Raw genomic sequence first — 13,109 nt, forward strand, 5'->3', positions numbered from 1 at the left:
ATCTCCTCTTTTGAGTGCCTGGGCTTGGTGTTCTCAGGTGGACCCCGGCCTACTCAATCATGTTCCTGATCAAGACTAATACCTGGTAGACGCTCAGTGAAAACTTGTTGATTTATTGCGTTCTCAATCAGCGGTTTATTGCCGGGTGGTCAGATCCCTGCTCATCACTACCTTTCAGTTCTCAGTGTTGAATGTTAATTTTGGTTGCAGTGGTGGGGCGGGCAGGAAGGACGCATTTGACTGGGACTGGATAAAACTGAAGGAGTTGCTCTTTTTTTAGGAGGAAAAAAGTTTGATTATAAAAAGAGTTATCTGGACTCGGGTATGAGAGATTTCAAGAATTTAACCTTTTTGAAGCCGGGCATGGTGGTTCACTCCTGTAATCCCAAACTACTCAGGAGGCTGAAGCAGGAAACCCTGTCTCAAAAAGGTCTGGGGATGTAGCTCAGTGGTAAAGCGCACCTGGAGTCAATCCCCACCACCGCAAAAACTAGGGGCGGGGGTAACCTTTTATACTCTTCAGAAGCCTTGGGTCTTATAAAGTTAAAAAAAAAAAAAAAAAGTTTGCATTCAAACTACTGTTGGATGGGATCCTCATTTGAAAGCTCAAGTCTCTGTTGTGAAAAGCATCCAAAGAGGACCAAGAAAAGTAACTTTCTGGAAAATAATAGCGCGCCCCCCCCCCAATAAAAAAGCACTATTGGAAGTTTCATAATAAAGGAATGGGAAAGAATCGCATTGGTAACACTCATAATAGACTGTATACTTTTAAGGGAGGCTGTGATGTCCTTTCATCAGTTTACAACTTCCTCTCACAGAACTTGGGGCTTTTGGTACACTTAAGGAATCATTCTATGTCAAACAGGTCTTCCAGGATTTTTACCTACATCTGGATTAAATACCCATGAAGATATGCAGGCTGATTTAGGAAAACCTGCAAGTTGTTTTCAGAGTTTTAAAAAAACATTTTTAGCAATATTTTAAAAGTGTTTGAGAGAATTATGTTAGAAAACATTTGTTCTTAAATTTTCAATTTTCCTGAGCTTAAAAAAAAGTTTTTGTGGAGTGATTAAATCTGCTAATGTGAAGCCAGCCAAATCGTTGCATTTTTCTCTTAAACTACTTCTAAAATAGTGAAAATTCTGTGAATACCAGTAGGTTTTTTTGCTTAAAATATGCAATTTCTATGATTAAAATGATAATGGATTTGTATTGTTACATTAACTTTAAAAATTCAGTATTAAGCTTATTTTCCTTACCAGTCTTCTGATTCCTAGTTTCTTAAAATTAAAGCTTTAGCATACATCAATTCTAGGAAAGCAAACAGGAGGGATTACTGTTTTTTCTGGACAGCTTCAGTACTGATCGGAAAAGACCAAAAATGTGAAGCTTACCTGGGAAGTTTGAATAGGTGAAGGGCCTCACATTTTATCCACATAATCGAGCCAGGGGCATATTGAAGTAAAAAGACAGAGATGGGCATTTTTAATATTGTGAACATAAAGCCTTAAAATATTTGTAAATGCTCCATCAGAGGCAGCACTTGCTGTAGGATCTTTATGGAAGCAATTTAGCAAGCAAGCAAATGGTTGTATATTGGTACGATCCAATATTAGATCCTTGGCCAATACTGAAGAGCTTCTCCCCTGTCAATATAAGACAAAGGGCATTATCTCATGCTTCCCAATACAGGCAGAAATCCAATTTATGTTCTAAATAAAAGCTACTTTGTGTTGAAGCCACAGCAATACTTTCAGAATCAAGCAAGACTCTTCCTTAGATTATTGCTTTTAATAGATATTGCTTTACAAGGCTCATATAGAATTTCCCCATCTACAATGAAGGTGATACATGTCCTCGGAATGAAAAAATTAATTCCCGGTATAACAGCTCATTCAATATTTTAATTTTGATTTCTATCCTAAAATAGCCCTCTGAATGTGGTGAACTTAGAGGTGTTTTCTCTGTCCTACAGATGACAAAACTAAGGCTGTATCAAGTCAAGCTGCTTTCCTGAATTAATATAGCAGGGTGAAATAGGGTAGAACCTGTAGAACCCTCAAAAACACCTGTCTTGGTGCTCTTTGGTCAGACCCTGTAAATATCTTACACCCACATGGGTAAGAGAACAAGCCAGATGTGGTGGATCAGTGGTGCCCAACATCTTCTGGCTGTCAGGCTGCAAGAGTATGAATAGCTGGAAAGGAACATGACTTCCTGACCGCATGTGCTCCCACTGAGAGGTAGCCATAGAGGCATTTAAGGAATTTTCAGAATGTGCTAAACTCTAATGGACATGTTCCTGTCCAAAAATATATTGGCATCTGACCAGTACTCACCACATGGAAGATGCTGAAGTCGGACCTGTGTGGGAGGCAATAGTATTTTCTCAAATTTGCTTAAATGGGTGGGCACTGGACTTCATCGAGTCCAACTTCCTATCCAACATGGGAATCCCATCGGTGGTACTTTTATTAATCCTTGGAGGTTATCTAGTCATTTAGCCACTTGCTGCCAGGATAGCACTTACACCTTCTTGGTGATATTAAATGATATTAAAATACATAAATTCTTTCATAGATAAAACTAAATTGTGAATGCAAATGGAGAAGAACTCTTCCTGTTGCTGGAGTTCTGAGGATCCTCCCCCACCTTCCCTACCTCTATTCTAAGCTAATTTTGAGTAAACTGTTAACACGGAAGAAAAACTAAAATATTTTGCTTTTTGCCTGATAAACACTGGTGCTGGTCCATAATCCCTTATCTGTGAAGCCCTAGGTCAGATATGATTTTGGAACCCCCCCTCTCTCTTTCTAAGGAAAATTCTCATATAATGTTTAAAATGTAGGGGCTGGGTTAGTATCCTAGATCAAATATGTCTGTAGGGAAACATGACTTCCCTGTGATCAGTGTTGTACAGAACATCCCATAATTCTAGAAATGCTTTTATTGATTTGATGGCATTATTCACATGGCTATTATACGTTGACTGATATGACTAAGAATCTGAATATTGAATTTTAATTTTAATTAGTTTAAACTTGACTATGCATAGAACAACTAGTAGCCATCTATCAGTCAGCAAACCTCTAAGTGGATAAAGCTTGTAAGTGACTTCATGTCAGCTAAGGTCAGGTTTGGCTACCAGTTACTTCAGTGGCTTCAGGTTTTGCTGTCAGAAACCTCTCAAAGCTTTAGGGATTTTGGAATTACAGGTAAGTGGTATGGGCCTGCATTGAAGAGTGTGGTTTTAACTCCATGCCAGTGAGTTTACCAGTATTGAATCCCAGAATGACACAGAATCCCAGAAAACTTGGTCCTAGACTCTATCAGCAATGGTTAAGACACACACCATCTGCTCCTACCTGTGGACAGAGTCAGACCTTTTAACTTCCAGATGTGGAGGAGCAAAGAAGAAAGGCAAGTTTCCTTGCACAAGAGAAAGGCCTGAGCTGTTGTGCTCAGATTTTCCTTTCACCTGCAGCCATCAGATGGAGTCACTTCTCCCCTGCGGAGTAGATGATGGCCTTGCCTGTCTGGTGCTCCTATACCAGCGCACCTTCCTGGCATCTGGAGAGAAAAATCCCCCAACATTTATCTTTATGCATTTTTCAGTCCACTCAGATTTCCGCATTCACATCTCTGAGAGTTATGCGCTCTAGTCCCCAGTATTGATGACCAGATATTCAGCCTGTTCCACAAGTTTCTTTTGTTAGCTTGACTTTGCATCTCCCAGACTCTTTCCTTGCCCTGAGGTCTCATCAGGCTTGAGCTCCATTTTGATGGAAGCCACAATGAAAATGACCTGTTTCCCCTTCATATGTATATGTGGATTTAGTGACTTCAACCAGCAGCCATTGGCTTCTGCTTAGATTCCTAGACAAGAGGCAGAAAGACCTGAATTCACATGAAACCTATCAGTATTCTTGCCTTTCCTAATATCATAATTATTTCCATGAGTCCCTGGATTTTTTTCAGTGTCTTTGTAAGTATTCAAAATACAGCAAAATAATATATAGATAGATATATATGTGTATTCACAGGGCCATTTTGATATCCCAAGAGTAGCTTTAAAAGTGGAATCGTAAGAGAATATAACAAATTACTATTTATGGTAGGTGTGCATAGGACACTTACAATAAGTGAGTTCTAAAATTCCACTTGTTGTATCTTCTAAGTCCTTAAGCAGACATTTACATAGAAGAAAGTATTAGACACAGGTGTAGGCTTTGGAACCAGTCTTCTTGGTTTTGATGCCTTGTGCCACTATTTAATGCAGTATTTCTTCAGCAAGTTGTTTAACCTCTTTGTTCTTGGGTTCCTGATTTGTGAAAGAGGACAATAGTAGCATCTGCCTCTCAGGGTAGTAAATAGATTCAGCTAATAGTTGTAAAATACTTAGAATAATGCTAGGCACATGGTAGGTATTAAATGTTTGCCTCTTGTAGCATGATCTTTATTTTCCACTAATATCCAGATACCATGTAGGAGTGTTAATGCAAACATAAATAAGGCATTTCTTACTATCCAGAAATGTAGTCTATGGAAGTATAACTGTTAGAACTCAGTAGTAAAACAAAACGCATTCTAGATCTTTCACAAATTTGGGTGCCTCCTAAAATCACTGTAAGGATTGTAAGAACAAAAGTCGGGCACCACTAGGTATTTAGGTCACACTGCAAATGCTGCCACCCAGAGGACAGGAAGCTGTATAAGCTGCTGCCAGTATCACAGTGCCCCTGGGTAATGGGCAGCTGGCATCCTCTACAAAACACATCTGCCGCAACCCACCTCGGCCACCATGACTAGTGGCAGAGGATTGTCTGGGTTCCCTTCCCTCCAGCCTTATGCTATTGCATCCCTTTGACAGAACCAGAATTGCATTTGGAACCTGGCAACAAGCAAGTCTAGGACTTTCTAGGCTTCCAGCCTCTGTACTGCCAAGGAAAAGTGGGTGGAAAGGGTAAAGGTTACTCCACATGGAAATGCAGCACCTTGCCCAGGAGGAAACGGGCACCATCACTCCTTCAGTCAGTGTTCATAAAGCACCATCTCTTTGCGGAATACACACACACACACTTGATACCCCAAGAACATCTTTAAAAAGTGAAAGTCTTAAAAGAGAATATACCAAGTTGAATTTTTTATGGTAAATGGTCACAGTTCCTAGAGCTTAGAATATAGCAATAAACAAAACAGACCAGGTCTCTGCTCTTAACAGAGTTTGCATAAATATCATAAATACACGTATTGAGTGTCGTGCTAAAGGTACGAGCAGAGCATTCAAGGAGCACCAAGGAGAATTACATAGGCCAGCTCCAGGGATCAGAGGGAAGAGTTGGGAGGGTTCCCTCGATGAAGAGAGCCAGGGTGTGGAAACCATTCTACCTGATAATCAAGTAGGCAAAATGATGATGAGATCTCCACAGGGAACAGAAAAAAATACTGTCTATTATTCAGTAAACAACTTTTATTTCTGAATAAGAACAGAATGAATATCTTGAGATGACACTTAAAAGCATGACTTTGACCACACAGGCACACTATATCCAAATAGATTGTGGCTTTATGGTTTAATAAGCCTATAAAAGATCACCTGTGGATCTTTAAAATTGCTGTTACACCATAGGAATGATACCATTTGCCACTTCAAAAGCTGTCTTCAGGTTTCTATTTCATTTCTGTTTCAGTTACCCACTGCTTTATCAACCCACTTTAAAACTAAATGGCTCAAAACAATAATTTATCATTTCTCATAATTCTGTGGTTGGGAACGAGGCAAGGTTTGGCTGAGTGGCTCTTCAGTTCCACAGGATGTTGAATGGGATCACATACTACACTGTTTGGCCAAACATATGCCTGATTGGTCCCTTCTTCACTCAGGCACTTCGTAGTGGACTCTCCATGCAGTGTCTTTCTGTCTTTCTCTACCCCTTACTCAACTTTTCTCTCATTTTTCAGGACTCCATTCCAAGATTCGTAGTATAGGATTTGGTTTTGTCCAAGAAAGGAAATGGAAGGTTCAAGGTGCAGAAAACTAGACCCCACTTCTTAATGTGAGGCAAGGTATATGCATACAGGGAAGGGAAGGATTCATGGTGGCCAGCTTTCAAAATTACCACCACAACTCCAAAGTCATGTTGATTAATTTCTTTGACCTTCCTTCTTCATAGTTAAACAAGATATGATGCAGAAAAAGCATATAATCTAATGGCCTGTGCACAGTAAGCTCTCAATAAGTGTTGATAATTCATTGTTATTACTACAGCATTGGAGATTGAGCAGAAACTCAGTGAACAGAACCCTTTTTCTAGCAAGTTCCTAACTGGTTGAAAATTAGTGTCTAAAAACAGACCAAAGAGTTTGTAGATACAAGATCAAAATATCACCATTATTTATGGGAGATCATTTTATGCTTCCTAATACTAAATAGCAAAAGCCTATATTTTTCCATGTACTCACTAGCAGTGGAAACCTCCAAAGACACCATAAAACAGCCTGGAGGAAAGAGCAACCTGTGCTCTTTGGGGCATAGATCAATCCCCAAGGGCAAGGAGTGAGCTTTCCTGGTTTATTCTTCTAGGTTTTCCACTTCTGGGAAGGGTAAGTGAGGTGGTAAAGAGAGACCAATAAGACTCTTGGCTTCAGAAGAACCCTTCAGATAATGGAAGAAGATACCCTCCACTAACTAGATTATTCACTTATTTTTAACCTTTGTACACAAAGCCTTTCATTACTCAAGACATGTCATTTAAATTAGATAAATGTATTGAATAGTGCAAATTACATTGCAATAAGATATCTAACAGAAGACAATGAGCTCTAATGTATGAAAGATAATAACCTAGGGATTATATACAAATATCACAATCAGAATATTTTTGAAAGTAAGTACTTAGCATGGCCTCTGGAGCAGTCATTTTATGTCTCCAGAAATGAGTTGTTTAAACCACAAAGTTTGGAGGTAGATTGATAGGCAGCAATAGATAACTGAAAACAAAGTAGGTTAAGAATTCACAAACACTTTTTTGTTTTTTGTTTTGTTGTACCAGATATTGAACCCAGGGGTGCTTAACCACTGAGCCATATCCCTGGCCCTTTTTTAAAAAACTTTATTTTGAGACAAGGTCTTACTAAGTTGCAGAGGCTGGCTTTGAACTTGGGATCCTCCTTTCTCAGCCCCCCACGTCACTGGGATTGCAGGTGTGTACCACCATGCCTGGCTCACAAACACTTTTTAAAAACAGCAGAGGGGCAAAGTCCTACGGAGCAACAGGAAGTAATTGAATTTGATAAAGTAAGCCTAAATTGCATTCTTGTAAATCAGATTGGGCATATCAACATTTATTGAAATACTAAAAGTAATACATTTTGTTTAGAATTCCTGGCAAGAACTGATCAAACAATATGTATTTTACTGAGACAGTAAGAAACATCAAGTAACCAACTTTAACACTCGTAATATTTCATGGATTCAAATTCAAAGCATAGACAGAGGAGCTGTTCTACAAGTATTCAGACATTGAAGACTGTTTATAAACTTAGACCAGGTATAATAAACTAGCCAGGCTCTTTTCAACTCAAAATCTTCTTTTAAATGTTGCTACTAGGGCTGGCGCTATAGCTCAATGGCAGAGCACTTGCCCAACACATGTGAGGCTCTGGGTTCGATCCTTAGCTCAGGTTACCATGGTGCCCAGGAAGTGGGAACAGCATCATTGCACATGGCATAAGGTGTGCTTCCAACTATGTCAGAGGATGATGCAGGGACTGGACAATAAGAAGCATTATTCAGTACAAATGAGGAATTTAGAACAATACTTGAAAGATGAGAAACATAGTTGAAGCCAAGATGTTCCAGATGGAAGGAATAATATATGTCCTGGAGTCAGATATTAGTAGCAGTTTCCTGGAAAACTTTGTAGAGATGGATGTGGGGCCAAGTTCAAGTTTGGTGGAAAGGAGATCAGTCGTTAGTAAAGTCTGTTGTGTATGAGGAATGGTATTTGTCTTGATTTGTGCAGTGTGCTTGTGACTACAAGCATTGTGGTATAGAAGGTGGAGTGGTGGGAGCAGCAGAGAAGGAGAAGTCTTATTTCATTTGGCCAAAGCAGAGAGGACAAATCAAAATACAATGGAAATTTTTGCCCTGAAACTAACTGCTAAGAAATTTCATTGCTTACATGACAGAACTGGTAGAATCACAGCTTCTTAAAGGTAGAAGAATTGAAACTATTAAAGGGACTGGAAATCCGCTTGTGTCAAGTAGTACCTGCGTGCCAGTTCGTTGCTAAGCAAAGAGTAACTTCAGCAAAGGATCACACTCAGTCAATAACATTTTATAAAACTTTAATTAAAATGAAAATTCAGGAATTACTAAGGTCATTGTATGATAAGCAGAGAAACTTAGCCAAAGATATAAAATGATTTTTTTAAAAAAAAATTGTTAAGAGCATTGGAAAAAAGACATGAAAATAACTCCTTTTAAAGCACAGGTTCTCCATTCATAGGTCTAAATAATCTGTTGTTTTAGGCCATTTTCTGTTGCTATAATAATAAATATGGTTTATATATGAGGTGTCCTCCAAAAGCTTATGTGAGAGACAATGAAAGAATGTTCAGAGGTGAAATGATTGGGTTCTGAGAACCTTGACCATGAATATGGATTAACTATGTGGTAACTGCAGGAAGGTAGGGTGTGGCAGGAGCAAGTAGGTCCCTGGGGGTCTGACTTTGGGGTTTATATTTTGTCCCTTGTGAGCACAGCTTCCTCATTGCCATGTCCTAAACTGCTTTCCTTTGCCATGTCCTTTCAACACCTTACAAGGTGTTGGTCTGCCTCACCTTGGGCCCAGAGCTATGGAGTGGACCAACCAATGGAACCTCTGAAACTATGAGCCAAAATAAAGTTTTCCTCCTCTCCATTGTTCTTGTCAGGTCTTTTGGTCATAGTGATGAACAAAAACTGACTAAAACAACATACTCCAGCCTGGTAATTGGGAAGGAAAGGAGGTTTATTTAACTTGCAGTTTTGAAGACTCGGGAGCATAGCACCAGCATCTGCTTGGCTCTGGTGAGGATCTCCTGGCTGCATCATATGTAGCTGATCTCATCATGGCAGCAGCTTGCATGGGAGGGAGAGATGACAGGCAAAATAGGAAGCCAGAGAGAAGCAAGGGTCAGGCCTGATCTTTTATACCAACTTGTTCTCATGGGAACTACATTAATCTGCTGTGAGGGTGGATCCCAACCTCACACTAGACCCCACCTCCTAAAGGTTCTGCCATCTCTCAACCTCACCAACCTTCCAATGCATTAACCTCTGGGGGACATGCTCAGACCATATCCAAACCACAGCATCTTTATACAGAAGCATATTGCAATAACAATATAAGGAATATGTAAGTAAATGGAAAAAAAGATTCAGACCTTTTCTCCTCTAAGAAGTTACCATTTGGATATTTATCTTTAAAGTAATGGGAGATGAGAGCTTCACAGTCTAAGAAAATCACTGCTGAATAAGAAATCTTAAGGAGTTAAGAGTTTTGTCACATGATTCTCAACGTTTTGGGTACTCCTTCCATGACTTCTTTTGAATTTTGTCCAAGAGAATACAGAAATGGCATAGCATCATTTTGGGGGGTAGGCTTTTAGAAGTTGGCCACTTTTACTTTCTGTATTTATAAATAATTGTTCTTAGAATCTGGCCACACTTTGGAGAGACCCCTCTGGAGAGGTGCCCAGAGCTAGCACCACCTTGCCCACAGGGAGAATGAACTGTCTTGGAAGTGGACCTCCACCCCCAGGTGAGCTGTCCTGTTGACTGATTCTGCATGATGCATAGACTGGCTTCCTACCAAACTCAATCCAAATTGCAGGTTCAAGGGGACAATCGTGATAGTGATGTTAAACCACTGATTTTAGTTTGTCATACAATTAAATAAATAAAATTGGCAAGATAAAACAAATTTACTGTAATGTGTACTAGTTTAGAAAAAAGAATTTGGGAGTGAGATCCAGGTTTCCATCCCAAGATTTGTTGTAAACTTGAATAAGGTATTTGGTCTCTTCCAGTTTCATTTCTCTTCTGAAAATTAGGGCACTCCTCCCATTAAAAGGTGAGGCCCATGACTTCTCCTCATAAGGTTATTGTGAAAAAGAAAGAAAATACTGTATGCAGCACCTAAAACAATGACTGAAAGATAGCCAGGACTCAAACATTATATGTAGGGCTGGGCATGGTGAGGCATGCCTATGATCCAGAGCTGAGGCAGGAGATACCCAGACACAGCAGCTCAGTGAAACCCTATCTCAAAATAAAAAGAGGTGAAGATGTAGCTCAGTGGTTGAGTGCTCCTGGGTTCAGTCTTCAATGTCCCGTCACCAAAACAAGATAGGAATTTGTTAATAGCCCTTGAAGATAAGTTTTAAGGCCTACGACTACCATATCTTGAGAATTACTTGAAAAAAATGTCTTTTTTAATCATAGCATGAAAGGGTTCATTTTCCCATTGTGCTTCCTATGTAGTTATGCATGTTCTCAGAGGAAACTAGATAAAACCACTATATTTTTAAAATATTGGCTTAAAGCATAAATATGAAATCAGCCTAAGCTACAAGGTATTAAATTAGTAAGTTACATCTCTAAAAGAGAAGAAACCACTAACTCCTTAAAAAAATATATATTATCTGGCCAAGAAAAAAAAAAAAAAAAAAAAAAACCTCTTTTTGAAGTGATAGGATGCAAGCTGTTCAATAAAGTGAAGCAGAGTTCAATAAAGGGACATTCAAAGAGAATAAAAAGTATTTCCTCCTTTTTAATGTAAAATGTGCTAAACTCTTATATCAGAAGGTATGATTTCTTTCACACATGAAGAATTCATTTAATGTTGTTTTAAGTCTGCACAAGGGTGCATAAATTCCATTTCTCTGGTATCTGTTCATCTTTTAGACTTTAATACACTTTCCTGGCCATACATATTTCAAAGAGCATGTGGTATCCATGTTTTATGTAGAAAGTTTAAAAAAAAAATATCCACAGTTGTATAGGAGTTTCAATGAAAGTCTCATGTATTATTGAAAAGCTATTCCAATTGGTTACTATAGTAGAATGACCCAGCTAATTCTTAATGTAAATTGATTATTCTTATCATATGCTGTACTGATTTTTCAAAAATATTTTAGATGATAATGAACGTTTATTTTGTCCATTTATTTATATATGGAGCTGAGACTTGAACCCAGTGCTCACACATGCTAGGCAAGCGCTGTACCACTGAGCCACAACCCCAGCCCTGTACTGTTTTTTATAAGCCCAGATTATAGTGACAAAAGAGCACAGTGTTCCCATTGTTGTGGATGTTTGGGAATGGAGGAGGTGGCTGTGTTCTTGGGATAGTCGGATGATAATTTGAATCTGGAGAGGTCACCAGTCACTTGTTCACTGATTCTGCCTTACAAATCTGAGAGGAGAACAGCATGAGGGAGAAGCCACGGTTTCAAGGAATTTTTCAAAGAGAAATGGCTTCACTTGGATCTTGGTGCTACTTGAAAAGGCCTAGAAATTAAAGTAGTCCAGCCCCTCTGGGAACAGAGGGAGAATGCTCAGTGTGAGCAGGCTGAAGATGCCCCTGGACCTGCTCTCCCATACAAATCCAGGATGCTTATCTGTGCTACAGGGACACTGCTACATCGATGTTCATAGCAGCACAGTTCACAATAGCAAGACTGTGGAACCAACCTAGATGCCCTTCAATAGACGAATGGATAAAAAAAATGTGGCATTTATACACAATGGAGTATTACTCTGCATTAAAAAATGACAAAATCATAGAATTTACAGGGAAATGGATGGCATTAGAGCAGATTATGCTAAGTGAAGCTAGCCAATCCCTAAAAAACAAATGCCAAATGTCTTCTTTGATATAAGGAGAGTAACTAAGAACAGAGTAGGGACGAAGAGCAGGAGAAGAAGATTAACATTTAACAGGGATGAGAGGTGGGAGGGAAAGGGAGAGAGAAGGGAAATTGCATGGTAATGGAAGGAGACCCTCAGGGTTATACAGTGGAGGAGGTAGAGAGAGAGGAGGGGAGGGGAGGGGAGAGGTGGGGAGGGGGGAGGGTGGAGGATGGGAAAGGCAGCGGAGCACAACAGACACTAGTATGGCAATTTGTAAATCAATGGATGTGTAACTGATGTGATTCTGCAATCTGTGTATGGGGTGAAGGTGGGAGTTCATAACCCACTTGAATCAAAGTGTGGAATATGATATGTCAAGAAATTTGTAATGTTTTGAACAACCCACAATAAAAAATTAAAAAAAAAAAATCCAGGATGCTTATCTGAAGAAAAGGAAACTTGGGGCTTAGCCAAATGCTTTAGTTTTATACAGAGAGTTTAAACATAATTTAATGCTCATTCATTGACTTTATAGTCATTGTACAATCTTTTTGTTTGTTTGTTTTTCCATACCTTTTCCTGGTTGGAAAATTAGTCTATCTTCATTGTGTCAAAGGGAGAAAAGGATTTCTCTCTTGTGGGTATCACGAGAAGGACTACAGTCCCAGCGCATGCTCTGGAGGCAGCTGTGGTGGGTAGGCTCAGGGGTCCTTGGCAACACTCTGCTGACCCCGAAATGTGTATGTAAATTTCTTTTGCCAGCACCATATGTGCAGAATTCCAGGGCACGAGTTTCATTTGATACAGAGCATCTTTAATCATAGTATCAGAATTCTAGGTTTATCAGCTATGTGACCTGATGAGGCAGGTTCTAGAACCTTGAGTTTCAATCTTCCCATGTGTCAAAAACAACACTGCATGTTTATTTTCTGGAGCTCTGAGGACTGAATTCTGATTAGTGTATGTGAACCCTACATAAAAGCAAAGCATTGTTCTTTGCTTGAAAATCTCCCAAATATGGGCTGGGCTAGTGATTCAGTAGCAGAGTGCTTGCCTAGCATGAGTGAGGCACTGGGTTTGATCCTTAGCACCACATAAAAATAAATAAAAAATAAAGATACATCAACAACTAAAAAATATTTTTAAAAATCTCCCAAATATTTAAGTCTAAAATTGCCCAATAAGCCAATATTAAGTAATTAGGTTACAT

The 13,109-nt window shown here is 39.2% G+C and overlaps 1 protein-coding gene across 1 annotated transcript in view; it reads left to right on the forward strand.

Moving 5' to 3' along the window:
- Nwd2 (NACHT and WD repeat domain containing 2) overlaps positions 1 to 13,109 on the forward strand; it is a 152,560-nt gene that overhangs the window by 1,823 nt on the left and 137,628 nt on the right. The window lies entirely within an intron of this gene.

This window comes from Marmota marmota, unplaced genomic scaffold, assembly GCF_001458135.2.
Source record: "Marmota marmota marmota unplaced genomic scaffold, marMar, whole genome shotgun sequence".
NCBI classification, from domain to species: Eukaryota; Metazoa; Chordata; class Mammalia; order Rodentia; family Sciuridae; genus Marmota; species Marmota marmota.